This window comes from Scomber scombrus, chromosome 7, assembly GCF_963691925.1.
Source record: "Scomber scombrus chromosome 7, fScoSco1.1, whole genome shotgun sequence".
Lineage (NCBI taxonomy): Eukaryota > Metazoa > Chordata > Actinopteri > Scombriformes > Scombridae > Scomber > Scomber scombrus.
This window is the reverse complement of record NC_084976.1, coordinates 2,815,626-2,841,802: the sequence shown is the minus strand read 5'-3', so window position 1 is coordinate 2,841,802 and position 26,177 is coordinate 2,815,626.

The following is a 26,177-nucleotide window of genomic DNA, read 5'->3' as shown; positions in this document are numbered from 1 at the left end:
GTGAAGATTGTGATTGAGATTTTAACGGTATACTAGTGTAATAGCACATTTAGTCCAATTTTCACTGCCTATAGAACAGTCAGTGAACAGGAAGACATGGTCTAATGGCTGTTTACACCATATTTGAGAAAGAATGGTCTGGACCAGGTATAATTCTCACATCAATCAATAAATCAATCAGACTTTATTTATATAGCACTTTTCGTACAATAAAATGTAGCAGAAAGTGCTTTACAACGGAGCCCCTCTGGTATCATGGTAGAAAAAATAAAATAAAATTGTGGCCACAATATAGCTATAACGTCCGCACAAAATACTAATAAATAATATTACTATTAATATCATTCCTGGGTGCTCGGTGCACTCTCAGTGACTCCCGTATTTCTGGTGACAGCTGCACATTGTAGAGCTCTGAAACTTTAAACTTGATGCAGCTGATTTAAACATTAAGCTCAAGCTCTGACACTGTCCTATGAAATCACTTTAGTCGTTGGCAGATCAAAGTGGAATGATTTTTATTGATCAGATATTATCTGTGGTAATAAAGGATTGCGCAATTTTCTAATCAGGGTTCTATTAGCTGTAATATAGCAGTGTAAAACAGACTTCAGCAAATCAGGACCAAGCATAAAACATCATCAAAGTGTTAACATAATGGTTTAAAGGAATTAAAGCACATTTCGTCAGACTGATCAATAATATAGTGAACTTTTAATCTTCTGTGATTTTATTGAAGGACAAATGTCCAGAGAACACTACAGACACATTCAGTAGTTCAGTCAATACAAACTAGATTCTGATCACTGATAGGCTATAGGTTCCCTTGGCAACGTGATACATACAGTGAGCGCTACTGTAACTGCATCATTAAACACTACGGTTCATATAACCTATGTATTCCCTCAGCTGAGAGTCTGACACACATGATGCTACTTTCAAAGGAGATGATCAGTGAAAAAGGCTTTTTAAGATCATTTCAAGCTGAAACTGTGAACAGAATTTGGTCCGGATGTAGGCTAATGCAGGTTATAGAGAAGGTGCGCTCGATTTGCTTACCCAGCTGTCCAGGAATGATATTAATATTATGAATTAGTATTTCGTGCGCACGTTATAGCCTACTTATCTCGTGGCCACAAATTACTAATTTGTGCGCACGTTATAGCTATATTGTGGCCACAATTTAATTTTTTTTTGTTTTTACCATGATACCAGAGGGCCTCCGTACTTTACACAATAAAAGCAAGCAAAACAAAGCAGAAGCAAAACCAAAAGCCACACCTACACACTCACACAAACACACACACACCTACTCTTACACATAACACATGCATAAACACTGGAAAGAAGGCAACTGAAGTGCTATCTTACTCTTTGCAATTTGCAGCGAGGAAACACCAGAGACCGGATAAAACCAAATAAATAAAAGGAGCTAAAAAATAAATACTTAAATAAATAAAATACAAAGTTCATTGGAAATAGTAATAATAATAATAATAATAATAATAATAATAATAATAACAATTAAAAGATGACAGCTTAATAAAAATAAATTCAAACCAGAATTAAAAAGTTAGTATTAATGCAAGGACATAATAGTATAAACAACTAAAATTATATAATAAATAGGCTAAATAAACCAAAAGACTAAACGATTAAAATAGATAAATAAAAGGATAGAATATAATAAAAACCTATAAATAAAATCTAGTCAAAAGCCAAGTTAAAAAGGTATGTCTTCAGTTTGCTTTTATAATAACATGTTTGGTTATATTCATCAGGCCCCAGAACCTAGATACAGAGTTATTCTAGGTAATCCTGCCAAACTTGTCTGACTCTGGTCAGCAGAATAAATGTCATTTTCCTCAGTTCAGTTCATCCTGACAGAAGGAAAACCTCCAGCCACACTTTGATGTGCAACGAACATGGCTTCAAAAACCAACATGTTGTCTTACACCAAGTGGTCCTGTTTGTTACTGGCACACATACCAGCTTTGGCAAATTCAGTAAGGAGACACTGGCCAACAAAGCTCCAGTTTCATTACGGCATTTCATTTGTTATGTTTTTTGATTTTAATTAGACATATAGTAATAAGATGTTCACGTACGTTATTGGTATTATTGTTTTTAATCAGCTGACTGCAGTCATGCCAATACAACAATCACTTGAACTAATTCTGAATTGCGAAGCAACACAAGTTCCTCTTCAACTGCATGTCAAATGCTATGACTCACCTCTGTTTTGTTTCAAATATAAAAAGCAGACTATAACAAAAAGATACAAAATGCACACTTGAAGTGAGTCAACCTTCCATTTTACCCTCTGTGAATATTCATGCAAAAATGATGTCAAGTTAAAATGTGGAACAACATATTTAAAGCTCCACTAAGCACCACTCAGTTCTGTGGAGCTTTGTAGCATTTTGCTCGCAACTTACTTACTGTTTAAGTTCAGTTTAAACACTGACAGTTTAAACATTGTTTCAGTAATAAACCCACTATACACTACCTGCCCATCAGCAAACAGCAGACTCACCAAGTTAGCAACTATGGCCTCCAGAAGAAAGGTAGCAATTAGCTGGTCAGTATTGTGGAACATTTAAAAAACTCAAAGCTCCAGCTACACTTGTAGTCTTGAACAACTTAACTGTATACATCAAAGTGTTTCACCTCACGGCCATAATCAGAGTCAGCCAATGGAGTATCTACTAATATGGGTTGGGTATGTGTTCATGTGACAGGCCAATCATTATCCCAGATAGGCAGGTTTGGGGAGCATTTAGCAGCTAAAGAGTCAGATTTAGCTGCCAAAGAGCCAAAACAGAGTTAAAAGGAGAGGAAATATTTGACTTCCAATATATTCATCAGGTTGCCACAAACTATACCCCAAATGAGGTGTCTGCTGCATGTGTAAATAGGCATATGTTTTCCATATTAAGTTTTAATTTTAGGCTAATTTCCATCTGTTGTCCCTGGCCAGATTTTAAAAGGCAACTAAAAACTTAATTCACAAACAAACTGATAAAAAAAATGTTGGAAATGAGAGAGAGCAAGAAAAAGACAAACACGGAGAGAGGAAGTGTTGGCAAAATAGAAAAAGATGAAGTCATAGCAACAACTGATCTGTAAAGAACGTGATATGTAAGCAACAGCACATGTAGAAAAAGGTAAATAAGCAAGCAGAAGACTTTCACCAATGACTGAATGTCTGGCTAGAGAAATGTTAGATAATGAAGACAGCACAGCTCAGTGCTCTCACAACAAGAAGACAACAGATGTCATTTTTAAATGTCAATTCATACTTAAATGTATCCATTTTGACTAAAAGGTGTAGAATTTAGTAATGTACTAGAATGGACTTGGCAGAAATGGAATGTAATAGTCATAAGTATGTTTTAATTAGTATATAACCACTTGAAAATAACAATGGTTGTGTTTTCGTCGCCCTTGGTAGGGAGTGGGTCCTCTTTCACTAAGCCCATCATGTTGCACCGCCATGTTTCTACAGTAGCCCAGAATGGACAAACCAAACCCTGACTCTAGTTTCATGGCCATCATAGCTTCTTTTACACGCTTGGAAGTAGAGTGGGAGGGGTATTCATTTGGTTGCAATGTGCAACCTCACCACTAGGTGTCACTTACATACTGGTCCTTTAAACATAAAAAAAACTCTTCATTAGACAGCTTTGTCAAATAATACTGTAATGATAGCTCACATAAACACAAGTGGTTAGCCTGCAGTAAACATGCTAGCACAGTAGCTTGTTAGCTGTAGCACTAGCATGGCTGTTGGTGACATGACCCTTGCCTTACAGTGGTCCTGGTGAGCTCTGTGTTAGTGGGTCTACCAGAGAAGATTAGGCCTATTTTACAAACCATTAGTACAACACCTTCAGTTCATAGCTTTGTTCAAATGTGATCTCTTTCAGGTGGAACATGTGAAATTGTTTCTATCATCATAACCATCAGGCACATAGTTTTTCTTTATACTATTACCCAATGACTTACTGTAACTCCATGCACGAAAATAGAGCTCTTTGTCCATCAGCCCTGATCTTATCACTAACCCAGTGTGTATCTGTTGCCTCTGGCTGCAGTTCAAAGTGTCCACCACTTCAATTCGGACAGAGCGAGCTCAGTGTATTTCAGTGTTTTGATGGCTCTCCGGGGTCATGGCTCTTGTCTGCTCCTTTGTCTCTTCATCACCAAACAGCAGTGGGTGGTATGACTCACACCAAAACATATTCACTGTCATCAGTAAGAGCCTTTTCTTTCCCTCTCAAGAAAGAAAAAAAAAAAAAGAAAGAAAAAAACTATCCGCACAGATTCATACCTTTGGCATGCAAGGCTTTCAGCATCCTTTATTTAAATGCAAATAGGTGATTTGTTTGAAGAATATCTCGACAACAGTATCACACTACAATTACATTCAGAGGCTCATTAAGCATGTGGCTTAATACACCATGGGACCCAGAGTGCACAGCCTCCCACAGGAGCTTTGTTTTGCATAACAAACCTCAGCTTGTCACTTACAGTATTTTGTATAATATATAATAAAAGGTTATTAAAAGGTTATCTTACCCTCAGTGACTTCACTTATTAAACCACACCGGGCTTTTTCCTGGAAACGTATTTGGCTTATGTAATATTTCTTCATACAGTAGGTTAAAGCATGCATCAGTCCCATACAGGTATTTGTAATCTTTTAATGGAAGAAGTAACACAAGTTCAAAGTGAAATTTGATCCAAAGAACAGTAAAACTGGAAGGATGATTGCAAATTGTGCAAATATTCTCCATTTACTGCATTAAATAACCAATTTCCAGGCAGTTACGATAATAGTTGAATATTCATAGAAATAGAAGAGTTGCATTGTACTGTACCAATAGCCGCAGGATTTCTGTTGGGGGTGCAAGGGTGCTGACTACTGACAACCATACCTGCAGTGATCGTCCTGCACCAGAGACAATAATCATGTCTCTGTATACATTCACACACGAGACACAACAGCATAACTTCATTGATTATTTAAATGTTCAGACATGCTGACAGAACGGGTCAGGATCTAATGTCAATTAATGATCTATGTTCTTCTTCACATCCAAAAGGTCAGCTGTTACACACACACACACACACACACACACACACACACACACACACACACACACACACACACACACACACACACACAGTCCATGTTCATTCAGTCAAATTGGAGTAAAGCAGCCATCCTGATGAATCCTGAGCTCCATCAGAGCGGTCTAAAAACATTTATTTTAAAAGCTAAAAGTTTCATTGTGTCTCTTGGAGAGATTCCTCTATACTGTCAAGTTTACAACTACACTTTTTTTTAAATTTTGCTGTTTAAACATCCCACGATATTTGCTGCTGTGACATTACTGCACAAATAGAAACATTTACAGCAGCCTCTTTAAAGTAATCATTGAAGAAAAACACTCATACATCAATATAACACATAATAATAAGAAATCACCTGGAAAGCTTCTGCTGCTTGACATCATTTAAAAAGCAATACAGTGACCGGTGGAGGTGGAGAATAATGTCCACCGAAAGTGACTGTGTAGTGTTCCAGCTCTGTCGGGCTACCACATTCTACCAATTCTAACTGGCATGTGTCAACTACTAAGTTGTTTTCCCCACTCCACTATCATTATGTGCAGGGTTTATTTTTGCAGGACCGGCTGGCACACAAAAAAAAGAAATTGCAACATGAATAGGCCTGTAGGTTACCAGACACATCAACCACAGCCGCCCTACTTCGTGCGGTTATGACTGTACCAGATTTAGTTACTAGCTACTTTCTATCCGTAGTCCTTGGGCTGATATACCCAAACATTTACAGTTTTTTATTTTAGCATCCTTCAGCTTATTGTTCATACTATTTCGGTTCAGTCTCAGAACTCTCGTCAACCTTGTGTTTGTCAGTGAAAAAGTGCAGATTAACCTGCTGTATACCTGCACAACAACAAACAGCAACTTAAGAGCCATCATTTTTCTCAGGAGTTGGTGAAGAGAGAGGTAACACAGCTGAGTAAATACTGGACATGTCACTTTATAAGGCGATAACATATCACTGTTGTGTGAAGTGAGTTGCTGTGCTGCCCCCAGGTGGCCAAAAAATGCTGATTTAAAACTTTTTCTCTTAATAAAACAATTACATATACTGATAATTGGTGAGTATTTTAATGAATTTTGCTTGCTAAACCGCAAATTAATATTGCCACAATGTATTGCAAATTACACAGTGGCCTGGGAGACTACTTGATCCTGATTGGCCAGGGGTGTGCATTATTTTCAGATAAACTGCACAGCTCTGTCAGCATCCAATTAACCGCCCAGCTTCTCAAATGTGAGAATTTCCACATGTTCATTTTTTATATGACTGCAAACTAAAACGCTTTGAGTTTTGAACATTTGGTTAGAAAAAGGTAAATTTTTCAACATTTTTTTACATTTTCATTTTTTATAGAATAGTTAATCAATTAATTTAAAAAAAATGATAAATAATGACAATAATAATCTCACCCATGCATCACAGTTTAAGTTAATATTCATAGCAGGATGCCTATTGGTTTTAGTTGTTACTAGGTTACAGCTTCTCTTACTTGTAGTAAAGATGATCTCATTAAAGAGCATTATACCCCATAATATTCAAATAACATTTAATAAGCAGGATACCACTCTGAGAAATGTTACACTATTATTAGCCTCCACATCATGTGTCAAGTTTTATGCTTGACTTGTGATACTATTTTTCATAACACGATGCAGAACACAAAATAATTACCATTTCATAAGGTTTATCTTTAATCAATTTCACACACACATGCACACACACACACAGACTCTGCTTTCCACAACATGATACAGAGCACAGAGTTACAGCAGACAGTTTATTTTGAGGCATATACTGTTACATACATGCCTCTTAGAAAGAAAAACATCCATATCAGGTAGAAAAGAAGATGAGCTGATGTAATGGTTTCAACTGAATTTTGAGGTACTTTATGACCTTGTACTTTTAGCTGGCCAAACAGAAGCAGTACATTTTACACAGTCCACTATGTCATGATAAATAATAATGAAAAGAAAAAGGTCTCCGGTTCTATATGCTTTTATTTGCAGAGTTGGGGAAACAGTAGCCGGTAGCAACAAGCGGAGGGGAAGAGGGGTTGAAGAGACGGCAGAATGCAAGAGGGATTGTGCAACTGTTGGTGCACTTGAGTCAATAGGGAATGGCAGACTGGAGAGGAGAAAAGGAGGCGAAGGGGAGATGAAAAGAGAGGGATGGAAAGGGAGGCAGAGAGGAGAGTGGAAAGGAAAATCAATAAAGTCATCAAACATGAATTGCGTGCTGAAATGACTTCTTAAGTCCCATCAGGAAAGCGAGTGGGAGGTGAAATGCAGTGAGTAACCTGGATGCCGACTTCTATGTGTCCTTCAGCAGCACTGACTCAATCACTGAGCTAACCTCTGCTCGGCGTTCACGGCACAGCAAAGCACACTGCAGAGACAAACCTCTGCTCCCTCACACAAACATATTCATCCTCATGCTCTTCATGTTTGTCTTTCTATTTTCTTCCATAAGTGCTGGATGTCTTTCACTTATTCCAAGACCCTTTTAACTTTAATCATAAGTTGCCACACAGATTGACCGGCATGCTTAATAATTCACATTATTGATCTTCAAAGGGCCACTCCACGGATTTTTACTGTCAGAACAGTTCACTCATCATAAGAAGTACTACTCAATTGTATAATGTGTTTCTGTTGGTCTGGAGGAGCTTTATAAATGTGTAGTCTCTAAACTCTCTTTATACTATCAGTCATTTTCTCAGACTTGATAACAGAAACTGGTTTGAAAGTTTTACCCCTACTAATGGCTAAAATCACCTTAAATTACTGTTGAGTATGAGAAATGACTTAGCTAAAAGTCAGGATACCTCAGCCTGTTCTTGACCATTCACTTAATGATGGTAATGATAATGATATCACAACAACTACTGGATTGCCACCAGTATACAATAGTATATAATGTCAAATATTCTCCTGTCATTGCTTGTCAGTAACATTTTTGGACAATTTTTGGGATATATGACTATTTTTGTGCGGATTCTGCGGACTCTGTCTACCTAACTGCTGTGTTTTTGAGACTCCATGGCAACAGAAGAGTGGAGAGGACACCGGTATTGTTTGTTCGCTAGTTTAACCCTCCTGTTGTCCTCGAGTCAAGGAAAGAAGGAAGGATGGAAGGGAGGAAGAAGGAAGGAAAGGAGGAAGGAAGGAAATATGGAAGGATGGAAGGGAGGAAGAAAGAAGGAAAAGTAGGGAGGAAGAAGGAAGGAAGTAAAGATGGAAGGAAAGATGGAAGGAAGGGAGGAAGAAGGAAGGAAGGATGGAAGGGAGGAAGAAAGAAGGAAAAGAGGCAAGAAGAAGGAAGGATGGGACGATGGAAGGAAGGGAGGGAGGAAGGAAGGAAGAGAAGACAGAAGTAAGGAAGGAATGAAGGAAGGAAGGAAGGAATGAAGGAAGGAAAGATGGACAGAAGGAAGGAAGGAAGGAAGGAAGGAAGGAAAGATGGAAGGAAGGAAAGATGGAAGAGAATACAGAAGTAAGGAAGGAATGAAGGAAGGAAGGAAGGAAGGAAAGATGGAAGGGAGGAAAGAAGGAACATTCAAAACAGACGGGGTCAATTTGACCCGGGAGGACGACACGAAGGTTAACAGTTTACAATAGTATATGACGTCAACTAAACTATACTATTGTCATCACTTACCAGGATGCCAGGATCTCCCTCCTGGCTCACCATTGCATCTATGTCGGTCTATGGCTGAGAGTTTTGGAGAAAGACTTGGCAGATTTCTTTATATCGCAACCTTTGTTTTTGGATTATTGTTTTATGATGTTTTGTATCACTTTGATATTTGTCTGTAATACTTTAGTTTATGACCTAATACAGACCCATCATCCTCACCTGTACATTATATTACCACTAATTCGCTAACGTTAGCTGCCCACACCTCAGATTTTGGTTAAGGAAACAGGTCTGGTGTTGTGATTAATAAATGTTTGCCACATTTGAAAAAAAAAAAACATCAATCTGGTCAAAGCTTTGCACGACTAAGACTGGGAGGCCAGAAGAATGTGACAACTGTTAAATCTGCATCTATCTTCATTTGTATTCATGGTGTAAGGAACATTTCATACACCCCAGCAATTCAAGGTGCTTTATATAAGGTATAACATAACATCTACAGACATAAAAATACAGAATAGGAAGAGTAAAAAAGAATAGAAAAAAGAAAGTAAAATAAGCAGAGGAAGAGAAAAAATAAAGTGCTTATAAAAACCTCTGTCTGGTAAAAATGATTCAACAATTCACAACCTAAAAATCAGCCTTCACCATTTTGCATCGATTTAAGAGAAAGCAGGAGAAAAACATCAACGTTTTCAGCCTTGATTTAAAAGTTGTACATTCAGCAGTAAGCTGTTGTTTTGATCCTGGGAGCAGTTGGTAGACGGTTCCTGGAAGACCTGATACTTCTTAAGGGTTTGTAATGCGAAAGTATGTTAAAGATGACACAGAAAACATTTTAAAGTTCAGTTCTGTCTAACTGGGAGTCAGCGTAGGGATCTGAGATTAGGTGTGATGTGTTCCGTTTTTTTTCTTTTCGTCATAACTCTGGCAGCTGCTTTCTGAATGAGCTGAAGCTGTTATATATATTTTATGGGGAGACTTGTAAGAAATCTAAGTTAAGCTAACTGCTCCTAGCAACCACACACCACCAACAGCCTCCATGTGACTGCACATAACATGAAGGTTCTTAACTATCTAATCTATATCTTATCTGTATATTCAATCTCTTGATTTTTGTCATTTCTTGCTCGTTCTGTTGTTTCCTTTCCTTCCTCTCCATCACGTCTCAGCCTCTCCACGGCTCTTCTCTCGGGTTAGTGTATTGCTTTGAGTGTCCAGAGGGTTGTGTGTTTGCTCGAGGGCCATAGTCATCATTTCTGTTGGAACTGGGTCCATGCCTCTGGGGTTGAGGGGCCGGTGGCGGTGATGGGCTAGTAGACGCCGCTTCACACAAGTGCTGAATACTGACAGGAATGGGCCGTTGAAGAGTTCACACTCCAAATGAGGTCGAGGCGCCTCAGCCGTTCAGCTGGCATTCAGACAGCCCCGCCACTCTCATTCTTATTCAGCCCTCAGCTTTCAGTACAGGCTGCCATTGTTGACGAGCCTAATAGCTTTCTCACAGAGCCTCGGATACATCTTTGATGAGTCAATAAAAACACTTTGCACTGCCAAACAAACCAAGCCAAATCTCATCAGGGGAGTGGTGTATTGCATTGTAGCTTTTCTGCATTATGCTGCATATCCACCTTTTTCTCTATATTATCTCCGCTGCCCTCTGACATGCCAATGTCTGAATACCATTGTGTGAATCACAAAGAGGAGGTTCATGCTGATAACAACTATTTAATCTCCACAAGATAGCTCAGTTTAGATAATGTTCATTGTCTCCATCGGACAAATATGTCAGCATGAAAGAACATCATACTGATGATTCTGCTTTTCTCAGCATACCTATAGGGCTAAAACTGTAGATTGTCCTGAAGTTGACATGGGAGAAAAAGGCCATTTACATCAAAAGGGTTCATCCCCTTGAGAGCCGGATTGTGCACATTTAATTTCATTGCAGTCTTATAATTAAATGATAAGGCAGCCTATTGGAAAGATGACAATTTGGCATTTCACTGAACGAATACTACCACCACCCTCCGGAAAAGGGTTCATCCACTGCAGAGCATAAATATGCATAATTCCATGGCAGTCTGTAAATTAGATTTTAAAGGAAAATTCAAGTGCATTGTAACCAGAGTTTTATTTGCTAGTTTAGCTTATACCCAGCCAGCGTGTCCATGTGGGCCCCACATGGGTTAAATGTGGGCTACATGGGTACTGAGTGGGCATGGGCATAAACAGGGCAAATTGTATGGGCCCCATAGTGTTTCAAAAACATGGGCCCCACATGTGAAACCCATGTGAGCTGGCTAAATGGACCCCATTTAAGGCCAATTCTGATCCAACTTAGACCCCATGTGGGCAAAAATATGGGGCCTACAGGGGTCTCATGTAACTCACGCAGGTGGGCCCCACCTGAAACCCAGTCAGAACCCACATGGGGCCCACATGGATATACTGGCTGGGTAATTTCTATCATTTATGATAACACGACTCAAGTTAACTTAACTGTCTTAATTGTAAAAATCTGGTACCAATTGTTTTATGGTGTAATACACATAGAAAGTGTACATACACAATGCACAGGGGACAGGAGATAGAGTGGTGGGGAGACAGGGTCCACAGGGGCCAAAAAGGTAATATTTTGCCAGCAGTATTCATCACTACAATAACGTCCAACCAGACAACCAACAAGTGGACAATCACTTTTTAAATCATGTTATCTAAACCACTTTATTTGGGAGACTATCACAAGTATGGCAGGTCAAAATTAAACTAAGAGGTCGGTTTGCAAACTGTGATGGATCTTTACAACAGCGCATCTGTGTGTCTTGCCCTGTTTTAACAGATCTTGGCAGCTTGGTGGGCACAATGTAATTCCAAAAAGGAATGATGGACAAAACATGACCATGAATATGAATACCAAATTTAATGGCAATCAACTGGATAGTAGTCTGGACATCTAGCCCTAGATCAAAGTGTTAGACTGACCGGCAGGCATTTTCCTTAGAATTAGTTGCCAGGACTTACCCTAGACTGGTATTTCCTACAGTTTAATTTACGCACAAAAGCAACAATGACACTGATATACAGCGTGTAACGGTGAGCAAAACACTAGAGGGGAAAGTAAGGTTATTCTCATTCATACAGCAGAGGTAAATGTCTGGTCAAACCTATGAAAGGACCACCAGGAGAGTGTGGGAGAGAGGTCTGCTGTATTCACTGCTTCTGTCTTTCAAGGAAGAGCTTTGCCTTCCCACGAACACAATTCTTCTTTGCTGATTTGGGAGTATTAAAATGAGCAACTGTGGTATGTGATAAAAGAACAGGAAATAACAGGAATGTCTTTGCTTTTACTACCACACCAGGATGTAGATGTATACAAACAAGACTACAGGCACATACAAAACCCATCTGTTACTCCATGAACCACCTTTTTCGGTCAAGAAAACAACCATTGTTTTCAAGAGCAACCAAAGAGATGTAAAGTGGAACATTTGTGTGATTTGATGGGAAAATTGGGCTGGGGGAACCCTTGGTGAAAGGAAGCCATATAAATACCAATGAAGACCAATGTTAAAAGAGGGGAGGGTCCATTGGAAGTAGTCTTGCACACATGAATTAGGAGGCATGGCATGGTGACAGATTGACAATGGTGTGAGAGTGACAGAGTTGAAGAGGCAGGAAGGCCTGATTAACTGGTGGGTTGGGCTGGAATGGGACAAAATAGATGCGATGATGTCAGTTAATGAAGAAGAGGAAAAAACAAGAGGAAGAAAGAGGAAGAAGAGGCTTTTGATGAGGTAAAACACATAAAATAAGGGTCAGAATAAAAAGCAAACACCATAAAATCAAACTTATAACAGAAAGGGAAATCTGCTATATTATTCTCCTTGTTTGTTATCTAAGTAATTAAATGAGTATGCCAGGATGTAAACACGCACATGTCAGGGTCAAAAATGGCTCACTGGCAAAGCACATACCCAGTTTAAATAGAGCTGGATCATCAAATGCACTGCAATATAATGGCCAATAGAGGAAGCTCAGAGGAGCTAAATAGATTTAGCCCAAACCCAGCAGAGCAAGCATATTTTCTACTGCTCTCACCAGAAGCAAGTGAGGCTTTTTACAGCTGTCTTTATCAGGGATTTTACGCTTACAAAATAACCAGCTCAGCAAAGGACAGAGATGGCAGACAGGGACAAAAGAGAAGTGGAGAGAAAAATAACATTGGAAAGGCTGACTGAGGAATGTAAAGTACAGTGTGTTAAAGTGTATATGACTGGTTGAACCATACTGATGGATTTGAAGATAAGTAGAGACGAAGAAGTGCAGTTTAGTTGTACTTGACTGTATTCTTAAGCCAAAGAATGATGCTGATTGGGTTATTTCAAAATCTATACTACCCTTTAGATCTCACATACACACATACACACACACACACACACACACATATGTATATTGTAGTACACACATGTGATAATGGGATAAGGTAGAAAAAATGAAACAAAATGACTTACATATAAATCATGACATATTTAGGGAGAGAAAGCAGCTTTGAGTGCTTGAGAAATTAAATTCTAAATCTTGAGCCAAATGCTGACAGACTACATCAGCAAAGAGGAGCAGTGGTGGAAGTGGAATCTCTGAGGTACAGAGAAACTTAAATCTTCCTTCCAAGGACACCCTGATTTTGAATGTGTTTCTACATAATAATGGTCAGTCATACCAGAAAGTGGCCAAGTGTAATTCATTCATGCATTCTCACAAGACTAATGGTGCTGGAATCTTGGTGAAATAGTGAAGTGAATACTTGCAGTGGCTATTGTTTTCTCTGGCTGTTGTTTCCATTTGTGGCAAAGTTGCTACAAAGAAAAAAGCTGATACTATTGTTTCTCTTGTAAAAGGGTTATCTTGTAAAAAATCGGATGATAAGACGCTGCCAATATGATTCTACGACCTTCCTCTCCATTTTTTTTACACTCTCTCAAAGATCAGTGCTGCTAAGACAGTTTGCAGTACTAATGTTGAACCATACAGAAAAGCAGTACATGGATATACTTCACCTCAGTGAGAGTATCCCAACTCTATCATCAGATAAGAATGCCAGTAATGGATGATTCAGCAAAACGCCAGATTTTGTCGAGATATGAGTTTAAAGAGTTATTGCAACAATAGTAAGGGGTTAGTGGTGGAGGGATGAGGGTTGAGGGATGGAAGGATGAAAGGATTTGGGTGTAGGTTAAGTGATAAAGGAATGATAAAGGAATGAGGGTACCATTTGGATGGATGGAGGCGTGGGATGCTGTACCAATCTTGTGGTGGGTAACTCGTGGTGGCTGGTTATGGATCCGTCTCTTCTTCCTGTCCTGGATGGAGCCCCAGTGGTTCCTGAAATCAAACAAAAAAGAAAGAGCGTTAAAAAGGGTATGGAATGTGAGATCCAAGACAAATGGGAGATAAGGTGTGGAGCAGATGAGGTGTGACTTAAGTACTACTTGTGCGTAAATAAGGGAGGTATGAGGTGTGGTCTTTTTTCCCGAACTTAGTTATAAAACTGGACTGGGAAGTCCATTGTACACAGTTCCAGAGAGTGGCTGTGTCCAATCATTTCTGGAACTTTCCCATCACTTTCAACCACTTCACATTGTGATTGGACAGGTGTGCAGAAGTGTGAAAGGAGCTAGTGTTTTAAATCTTTCATCTCACAAAGATTATTTTCATTCTTAACACAACTATAAACACTTGATTTACAATGTGGTCAAAAAAAACACCACGTATGAATGAGTTCTTATCGAGCATACCTAACCCTTTATTATCACAGCGGAGGTCTATCTGTGATGTCCACAGTACTAGTCGGTGTTTCTGTTATATTGTATGGTGTAGCATCCAGAGTTGTATCCATCGTTGATTGTATCGCGTATTTTTTTTGACTTTGGCAGATTAACGACAGGGAGGGAGAGTTTTCTCGGGTCTACCTCGGGGATGATAGAGGGAATCGGTCTGCTTTAGGGGTTAGGAAATATTTCTAACAGCAGAAGTGACTTACTAGAGTTTACTCCAAGATTATTTCACATTCTATAACAAGCTGTTGGGGTCAAAACTGTGTTTGTGTAAGCCAGAGTGCATTGCTTCTATAGCTAGGCAGCAGTACAGCACTTATTATTGCTTGGTGCAACAGGGGGATTGAAACCTTTTTCTTTTTTTTTTTAAAGAATAACATGGAAAGAAAAAGAAAAAACCTACAACAATAAGAATAAGGGAGCAGTTCACTACAGCTGTGTGTATTTTGGTTGAATGGGATACTTAAACCTTTTGGGAAATGAAGAGTTAAACAGATAAAAGCCATTCTAAAAACACCTGTTTAATAGGTACTCCTTAGAGTGGACATTTAGGATAATACATGCATGCATTTGTATGTCTGTTTTTGCAAAATAACTCTTGCAAATATCTTTACTGGCTTTTTTTAAGCATTAGATGGCAAATTATGGAGCTAAAGCCAGGAGGTGATTAGCTCAGCTTAGCAAAAAGACTGGAAGTGGGGGCAAAGTAGCTAGCCTGGCTTTGCCCAAGGTTTCATGTTTGTTTTACCATGTTTATGTGGTGTAAATATTTCTTGACCAACAGGAACAATTACTTTTTGCCATTACAGTGAGTTTGCCATATTTGATACATGTGTTACCATAGCAACCTAGTAGCCTACTTGGAAAGAAGTAGACTTCAAGCTAAACCAACAAACGATCATTTTATACAGAAGATATATAGTAGTAGTAGTCGAGGTGTTGGCAGACATATTTTTTAGGTATGGACTCACATTAACAATGAGTCAAATGACTACCTGTAATACTAGTGGTGAGACTTAACACACACGCTTCCACATCTGCCATGTTTCCAGCAGCAGCAGCTTTTATTGTTTTCAATTAAATGACTGATAAAGCCACTGTGCACTACATTTAGCAGCCAGATATTTCATCAAAAGGAGAATGAATATTGGACTTATTGGCTGTATATTCATCAGGTGGATAGAAGCACAACTCCAATTGAATGCTAATGTTTCTCCGCGTCTGCTGGATGTGTAAACAGGTGAGTGTTTGGTCAAGCAACAACTTTATAAGGAGATAATAATCAGATTTTGTTTACAGCCTGCTGCGCTGCCATCAAGTGGACAAAATATCAATTTGTGTGTTTGTGTAGGTTTAACACACAGACATGATGGAAATATTGTTTTTCTCATTAAAATCAGCAAGAAAATGAGCCATTATTTTGATGTAATGCTATGCAGGCATATTGTATCAATAAATACAACTTTATTTTTATAGCACTTTTCATACATGGTATTGTAACATAAAGTGCTTTACATTAAAAAAACAAAACAAAAAGAAAAACAAACAAGACCAAGAAAAGAACAGGAAGTGAGGAAAAGCTATCAAAACTCTCATGAATCTGTAGTGAGGAAACACCGTGGGAAGGATAACAATGTAAACATTAAGAAAACCCAAATGAAATAAAAGATAATAAAAGATTAATGAAATAAAAATGAAGAAATAATAACATAAAGTCACTATAAAATAAAGTGGGGGGAAAATCAGAAACGTCACAAGGGATTTTATATAAGGAAAATAAAACTGTAAAACAAACTAAGAGGAAATGTGATGAAGTAAAACCAGATATAAAATGTGGAACACAATCAGGAAATAAAGATAGAATAAAATAACTTTGCCAAGAATCTCATCATCAACCAGGACACATTTCTCCAGCGTTTCCTCATGTAAAAACAAAAGGTTCTGGAGTGTTAATACTCATAGGCTGAGACTGAGGTAGATTTGATCTAATTGTGTCTATTTTACTTCTCAAGTGGACTGCAAATTGTTCACACTTCCAATTGGTAGACCTACTGCCAGAGGTGAGAACAGGGTTAATTAGATGGGTGACGGTTGAGAATAGTATAGGCCTATGATAAACTGCGAAATATGACCAGTTTAGGAGGAACTGAAGGTGTTCTGAGAGGAAAGGAGATGACAGTGTGGAGCAGTGATTTGAGTCATCCCTTCACTGCAGAAGCACTGTGTTCCTAAGTGAATATTTGAAGAGAAATGTAAAGCAATACTATATGAATATAACAACCGGGACAGCCAGGTTTGAAACACATCTGCTCAGAAGGGTTATTTTTGCAGAGCCTGGCCTGTCATCCTGCATATTTCCTCATTTCTTGAATTCCCTGCTCTCTTCCCTTGTCTTTTCATCAAAATTAGTTAGTCTGTCCATCTGTGATCTCCCTGTCAAATATAATCCAGCTGGTGATACCTCACACCACTGATTTAGATGATAGTTGGCGGGGTGGTGCTTTTTCACACTGTGTGCCAACTTTTAAATTTGCACTGATGAAAGAGCTACAGAATATTTTAAAGGGCAAATCTGAATGCCAAACATGACATCACTGATGACACCGAAGACAAACCCCGGAGGAATTATTCTTTTTGGCTCTTTATTCTGGCATTTTAAAAACACACACACTGATTGGCTTATACATAAAGGTCAAAGTTTTAACAGAACATCTAATTTCATTTCATTTTTTCATTATTATTTTTAAGTTTAAGTTATAATTGTTACAAGTCTGGAGTTTTAGGTAAAGTCCTGCCCTTTGTTACAGTCCAAGATCTTGACTTTAACCAAATGTACAGAAAATAAAGTTATTAATCGATGTGTGTTTCCATCCACTGTCCTGTGAATATCAGGAGTTGGTTCATAAAGACAAACAGTCGTGGCCGCAAATTCTCCAGTCACGTGCCACAAATATGCCGACACGCGATTGTACGTGCATTCGTTTGCCAGAAGCTCTGCCACAGATATGGATTGTTTTAGCTTGTTGTCTGAAAAAAGTTAAAATGATGGAAAACCATGTGGAATACATGATGGAAATATTATATTGAAATTTGTTTCATGTATTATTTTTAGGAGTATTACATTCGCCTCATCACTCCACACAGATTTCTACTGAAATAGAGACATATGCAGTCACATGCTTCATGTATGTTATGATTAATTCATTAAGTCAGTGTCCATGTTGCTTTCCTTGATTCACAAACTTTTTTTTATGATGTTTCAAACTTTTTACCAATGTCTGCGGTTTTCTCTGGTACTCAGGTGGATGAAAACACACTTACTGACAGTGTGAAAAAGCTGAAATATATACATCTAAAGGTACATACAGTTGTATAATGAGATTCAGGGAACAACGCAGTTCTATGTCAGTGCCTTGGTCACAAGCACGGACATCAGCATTAACCTAACATACATGTTTTTGACAATGGGACAATGGGGGGAAACCAATGCAAGCGCAGGGAGAACATGCAAACTCCACACCTGTTACTGAGGCAACGGTACTAACCACCGAGCCCCAAATGAGGTAAGTAAATGTGATGTATAACTATGAAATGATTGTCACCATAGCACAAAGGCTACAAAGGCTTTCAGGGCTTAGCTTCATGTTTAGGATGTTATTCTGGATCATTTTGTATGTCCATATAACAATCATATGAAATCACATAAAATAATCAAATTAATAGCAATTGCATTAAACTATGTCCTACTGTTACACTTTACATGAGGTAAAACTGTGTTTCAAAAAAAAAAAAGCATTTCGATGTAAAATAACATTTTTTAATTACAATTTGCTCAATTCAATAATAATAACAATAATAATACTAAGACAATAAGACTGCACCCACAGAACAGTAGTAGGCTATTAATTCTCCATATTAAGACACATACATATTACAGTATATCTACCTTTTATCCACTTTAACAGTCCATTAACTTCACCAACTTAAAAGTCTGCTGCTCTCCTTCATGTTTGCCTTTGTGACTCTGCACTAAAAGGATTATTATCCAGATTATTGCAACTCAATATCAGATAATAACAGATGGCTTTGAGTCTTCTCTGAACCCTCCTGGATAATTGTCTTTATAGCTTAAGCATCATCTGTACCTTTTAGTGTTCTTTAATATTGTTACCTGGGTGAGGGCAGGTGGTGGCCTGTGGAGAACTGATAGAAACTTACCAGAAAAACAAAAAGCTGGACTGAGTCTCAACAAAGATCAAACCATATTTAAATGAATGAATCCCGTGGGGAAAGATCTGTCAGACAACTAGCCATCACCTCATACGCCATGGAGAAAGAAACTATAGAAATTACATTATATACAGATCTAATACATAATCACAAGTTATTAAGTTATTATGCTTTTCCTTATTGTCAGTGTGTTTCAGAATGACACTGAACTGAATAGCTGTGTAAAGCTGTATATAACATAAACAAGGAGTAAATCATGCAAAGATATTCCAATTAAGCCCCAAATGAAAAATATAGATCAGCATCAATGTATTTATTTGTGTGCTGTAAGATGTCAATTCTGAGATAATAACCACATAGCATCAGGTGAAACTACATGTGTAAATGACTGTATAAGGACAACATGTGGCCAGTTTGTTACACTGGTACCTCACAGCTGATCAGCAGCTCTCAGTCGGTATTGTGAATTCTCAGCTATGTGTGTCTCCTGTGATTCATTCATTAGCCCACAATAGAGGAGGACTGACAGACACAGAAGAATGTGTTGCCAGGTAGTACATGCTGAAAACCTTGTCTGATGGGAACATTGTGGTGGGAGAACCAAAGAAACCGACAGCAGCGAGAAGACAAGAGGAATGTGCGGAAGAAAAAGAGAAGGAGTCTGGGGATGGAATCCCAAAAGCCTGAGATCTGCTGCCTCATTGGCAGCTTAATGGTGTGTGACATAAATGGTGTCACCACCTCATCTCTACTTCCCCCAAACCTTCATCTCTTCACACACCCACACCCCCCCCCCCCCCCCCCCCACACACACACCTCATCCTCCTCTGTCTCTATTCGCAATTCCCTCCTCTACTGCTGCCGCGCTCTTTATCCGAGCCTGCCGGATAATCCAGTCCCACAGCAGAAGATCCTATCTCCTTCTGCTCAGCACCTGCAAGCATTAGCCAAGATTTACACTTTTTTTGTTTGGGAGGAAAACCCAAAAGCTATCCTTGACCCACGCAAGTCACTAATATATAGGATATATGGAGTAGGTACAAACACATAACAAGAATAAAATACTCTTCTGTAAGGTAATGTAACAGTTGAAAGCAGGGTAAAGGTAAGGTCAAGAGGACTTAAATATAAAAGAAGCTTTGTTTTCAAGTAAACTTTCAAGCAGAAAAAGTAAACTCAAGAACTCTTCTATCGTAAAGACCATGCACACTAGTCTAAACTTTATTCTCCAAAAAAATCCTCCTCTCGTGTCTGGTGGTTGTGATGGGCACAGCTGTAAAAAAATGAGTCACACCTGCATTCCTGTAGGAGTGAGCATGAATCACCCATCAACCTGCAGCCACACAGGAAGACAACTGTCTGACTGGAAGATTATTTGTAGTCAGAGATGGAAAGTAAGATGAAGTGTGTTAAGGGTTGACTGATGTGAGGGTTTTGTGGACATGCAGTGTGTAAAAATTGAACCAGTTTGTGAAAAAATTAGCCCCAAATTGTAAATTAACATTTTTTTTTAAATTGCCTTGACACATGACAATGTTGGCCCCAGCAGTATTTGACATTTCTGGATAAATTCCAGATTTAACATATGTGGATGAGTATAACCTAAAGTGTATTAGCAAGAACACAAATCTCATCGATGTTGTGTTCCTTAGTTACATGGTAAATGGACTGTACTTATATAGCTCTTTTCTAGTCATTATGACCCTCAAAGCACTTTTACACTACATGTCACATTCACACACATTCCATGAATTGTGTCCTCTATTAGGAGCAATTCGTGGTTAAGTGTCTTGCCCCAGAACACATCTACATATGGACTGGAGGAGCCTGGAATCGAACCACCAATCTTCCAATTCATGGACGACCGTTCTACCTCCTGAGCCACAGCTGACCAAACCTACATCAGGGTGGGTCTTATAAGGCCTGATGACACCAGAGAGTGTCATCACAAAATGAATCTGCACCTCTGAACAAAATGTTTGGTTGCAGAAGCTTAGCGACTCAATGACTGCTGGGCTAGTCAGTGGTTTGGCTGTAGCTGGCGAGCTAGCTAACTGATAACTGGCTAGTTAGTGAGCTTTGTTCTATTTACTTAACTATTTATTACTTCATTTACTCACCACTAAACAACATTCTTTCTATAAAAAGTAACTGAAGAAGGAACTAAAGTTTTGAGCGAAACAACTTTGTTAGCTTAGCTCTGTGACGGAACAATAACTTCACACAGTTGATTCTATAAAAAAAGTAAATGTTCCATTAAGTCCTGTATCATAATTGTCTGCAAAATGTTTCTTCTGTGGAACAGTTTGTACCCATACAGAGGAGGTTTCAATACAAGTCAATGATAAAATACAGCTTATAAGCTATAATAGCTTCTTCTATTTTGGACTCTCTGTGGTTCCATACCCTCAGCAAAGCCAAGATGGCTTCCAGTGGCACAAATGTGAGGGTTGTTGTTAGTGAGGGAAGTTCAGGGTAAAAAAACCAAAAGAAAAATAACATTTGCACTTTAGCTAGGTAGCTAACAACTATCCATTACAGTTATATGGATGACTCACATGGATGGATTTTAAATGAGACAAGTCTTATCTCATCATGACACATCCATACATACCAATGCTTTATCCCACACAGATCATCCAGTAGTTGCACCAATCAGTGATCAGAGAAACCCTCCAACAGCACATTACACTTCCTTTATGACTATATGTTTAGAAATAGCTGGAGGTGCTTTGTTCCTGAAGATGTATATGAGACATGTATAACAGCTAATCTCAGTGTAAGTGAAGCTGCTGTTATCACACTGTCTTCTTCCACAGATCACCTACAGACAGAGTTACACATGGGAGGAGTGAAGATTACACCTTATCAACATCTGGATAGAAGATGTTTTAAACATCCTCTGGAGGGAAGCATCAAACACTCAGTTTTGTTTCTTCATCTGCTCCACCCAAATGGTATTTGGGTATTTGGTGCATAATGAAATATCTTAACAACTACTGACTAGATTGAAATTCGACATGTATATTCATGGTCCCGAAAGGATGATTGCTGATGAAGATTATGATCTTGGGGAGCCTCTGACCTTTTAGGTGCCACTAACAGAGCTCTCCACATTACCTTTTCTGCCAGTAAAATTTTGCACAAAATTACATTTCAAGGAGAAGGATGACCCGCACAGTGCTTATAGTGACTGGTAAACTTTGATACTCAACTTTGGTACTAATGTCTCTTAATGTATCTTAACTACATGTTTGTGAAACTGACAAAATAGGCCAATGAAAGGACAGGCAAATAGATACAATCTGGTCATGAGGTGAAAATAGGAATCTGACAACAAAATCGAGGAAGTGCAGATTTTGGGAGTAACCAATGAATGACTGACTTGCTTGTGCTGAGTCACTATAGGGATGAAAGAAGGAGGTGCCACAGGGTGACAGGGGTGCCACAGGACAGTCACAGGGACAGGAAGTTTTCCTGTAAATTCTAGCCGATTGCAGGAATATTACTCGTCATCCAGAAAATGATGCCAAGGAGCTTAGGGAGGATTAATGGTTGGAACAGACAAACTGAAAGACTTCAGTCCTGAATGTTTGAAGATGGACTCATGGAATACAAGCTGAAAATATTTTGAGCAGGTGTAAAATGTAAATGAAGTGTTCTGTGCATGAAAACTGAAGTCAGCTAAGTTTTTAATGTGCTGCCTGATAACACGAGGCCCCGGTGTAATAATAAGAATTTAATAACACTTCAAAATATGATCTTAAAAAGATGTCAGCAGCTAATGTGATTTATTCATTTTAAGCATATGTTGAAACAGGGAAAAGATGTCGGAAAAGATTTACTGTACCTGTTTACTGTTGTCTATTACTGAATTTCATAGCAATACATCCAATAGTTGTTAATACATTTTAGTTTGGACCAAAGTGAAGGACTGACGCCTGGGACACACTGCCTACCTCTACCTCAGCAGTGTGTGTGTGTGTGTGTGTGTGTGCGTGTGTCGCTGAACTTGCTTGCGGCGTTGCTACTGCCAGCACTATATTTCTACATCGCGTATGACTTTAAAAATGGCCATCCATTTCATTTATATTTAGTGTAGACAGAATAAGGTTAGCAGCATGTGGTCAGCTACTTCTGTATCAACCACGTACACTCCTCACACAGCACAGGTTTTTAAATTGATTATATTGATTATTCTGCCAGTTAAACCCCAGCTGTCACCGCTCCAAATGAAGAAAATCCCTCCAGATGACACCAAGTTTCCCAAATGAGCCAACAAACAAACCTCCAAACTATCTTTCAGGAGGGAAACTGACAACAAATAAGGGAAATATAAACAGCAAATCTCCATCTGGAAGCAGGTATAATAACAGGCAGGAGTCCTGGTTTGAACTAATATCACAGAAGAGGAAGAGAAAAAAGAAGCTCTATGTATCACTGACTATCTTTGCTGGAGTTCCCCAACAGAGAAGCTTCCTGCCCCGGCTGCACCATGCAGGCTGACCCATATGGGCGGTTGTGGCTCAGGAGGTAGAGCGGTCGTCCACCAATTGGAAGATTGGCTGTTCGATTCCCGGCTCCTCCAGCCCACATGTCCATGTGTCCTTGGGCAAGATACTTAACCCCAAATTCTGTTTCTGCATCAACAGTGTATGATTGGTTAGTTTCCTCCCGATGAGCAGGTTGGTACCCTGTGTTGTAGCTCTTGTCATCAGTGTGTGAATGTGACATGTAGTGTAAAAGTGCTTTGAGCGGTGTTATATAAGTACAGTACATTACTTTATTATATCTTCATGTCTGTGACATATCCTACAGATATAGACATTGAGACTATAGTAAAAAATGTGAGTATGACTATCAACAGATCATTTTTTGCTAAACAATTGTGTGTCCCATGGAAAAAAATAGGCTTTAACCTGTTAACATGAGCACTGAAATAAAAAATAGAGTCATTAAAACACAAACTAAAATGATAGAAATAAGTGTAAAACTGAACTGAAAGTGAAATGTGAATAATCATGACTCCATAATGTGCTCCACTCAAAAATGTGCTGCACTCATTGTTACTTCTCTTGAATGTTTGAGCTTCACTGTGCAGAATGATGAACTGTACAGTACTGTGCAAAGGTTTTAGGCACTTTAGATAAAGATATTTTTCTATTATGCAATAATATCTGAGAGGTGTCTGATCTGTCCCAAAGTTATTCTGCAGCATGACTGGATTTCACTTCAGTTCAGTCTGAACCTGGAAAAACTGCTTTAAACTTTAATGCACCTTAGTCATGGAACAAAATACAGTGCCTTCTTAAAATAAACACACTTATACCATTTGGACATTTCAGAAATTTGATCCCAACATCTACTGGTAACCTTTTTGTATAACTTTATTTTATTTGATCTATTTGTGTTTTTTTTCCTTTTCTGTCTTTGTAATTGTCTCGATCATCCTTAATGATCCCTAGAGTATAAATAAAGGTTACTACTACTACAATGAGCCCAGACATCCAGCCAGGGTCATAAAGAACTATCTTCATCAACAAGAAAATGCAGTCCTGATCTTAACATCATGGAGTCAGTCTGAGATTACATGAAGAGACAGAAGCAGTTGAGACGCCGAAATCCACAGAAGAATTGTGGCGACCTGCTGAGTACCTGAAACACTGTGTGCAGGTGTAAAGAGAAATGCTGCTGTTTTAAAGACAACACTTGTAAAAGTAGTTTGTTCCAGCTCTTTCGTATATAGTGCCTCAATTACCAAGAAGTGAAGGAACATATCTCCAATGCTCAAAGTTCTTCCAGAGGTCAACTACAAACTGTCCATTTAAAAATCTATTTCTCTGGTGTCCAATAATCCATCAATGATCTGAAGAAGAAAAAATCTGTCTCTATGTTTATTTTTCCAATTGTATGTGTGAGTATCGGCAGTGTTAGAAAATCTTTTAAAGCCTTTTTCGATGTCTCAATCGATAAGACGAAAAAAGACGCTTCTGATCCACTTGACCCATCCAGTCAGATTCAATCTGCACTGGACTACATAAACCAGACCTGAATCACCTCCATCAGCTGTTTCACTCTCACTGGCAGCAAGCTGTCTTCACTCGCCCGAGGCGCTGCCACCGTCGGACCGAAAACAATGACGAATGACCGAAAAAGACGAAGAAAAACTCGACACTGCATCAAAAAGGTATCGATCTCGAAAGTTTAATAAATCCAGTTATGCAAGGCTGAGCGCTTGTTCGGAGAAAGATCCGCATATGGATTTTCCAGCAGCTTGACTTTTGTTCTGCTTGATAAGGCTGCCACAAAGCCACCACTCAGTCATTCTGCCTGTGCTTCATGCAACATCATTACGACGTTATGCAACAACAATAAGACCCCGATCGATACTTCCAATCAAATGTAACCGTACGTGCATTTATAGAGAAGACCTTAAGGTCACTCTGAGACAACAGGACTCGCAGGAGCTGATGGTAAAAAATGGACTCCAATAAACGCTTGGTAGAATTGCACTCTGTGGAAACGGCGCCCTATAACGAGCTGATGTGAAGTTTCATAGGTGTTAATAGAATGAGGGTGCAGGCAGATAATGGAGATTTGCATGAATATACAGACATTGTCAATCATCTCATGTAAATGTTTCTAATTTTAAAACATCCTCACTTCTTTACGGCTGAGCTGGTGACTAATGACGGAGCTGCGGGCGCTATCACACCGCTTTGGTAATGGTGTATTGATCAGACAAATAAAAGCCACATCTGTAGCATAGGATATCCATATGTTCCTAACACAAACACACCAGGAACAAAATGTGGATTTGATAGGCAAACACATGCCGCTATCAGGGGGATTTACACAACCATAAAATGTCCAATCAGATTTTATTAGGCAGTGGAGTCATCAGAGATGCTGCATGTACAGTATGTGAGGGCGAGAGAGGTAACAGATACTCAAGAGAGAGAGAGAGAGAGAGAGAGAGATGGTATAAGAGCACATAGTAATTCCTGTGAATTTACATTTTACAACCACTGTCTCAATTATGCTTTAATAGACTTGATCTCACATGTATGACTGTTTGAGAGACGCCAAAATAAAAGCACTCAAAATAATTATAACTGAGAGAAGTGCTGAAATGAGAGATCATGTTTTATCAATGAACTCAATCATATCATTTATGTGTCCACAGTGATTGGTAGACAGGAGAGCTGTTTGTGTTAGTGAATAAATGGAAATAATACATCTTTTTTTTTAAATGTTCTTTTATGTAATGTGATTAGGTGTCACCCAGTGATATGACATAATAACAAGAAATGAATATAACCATAAACCAATAATAA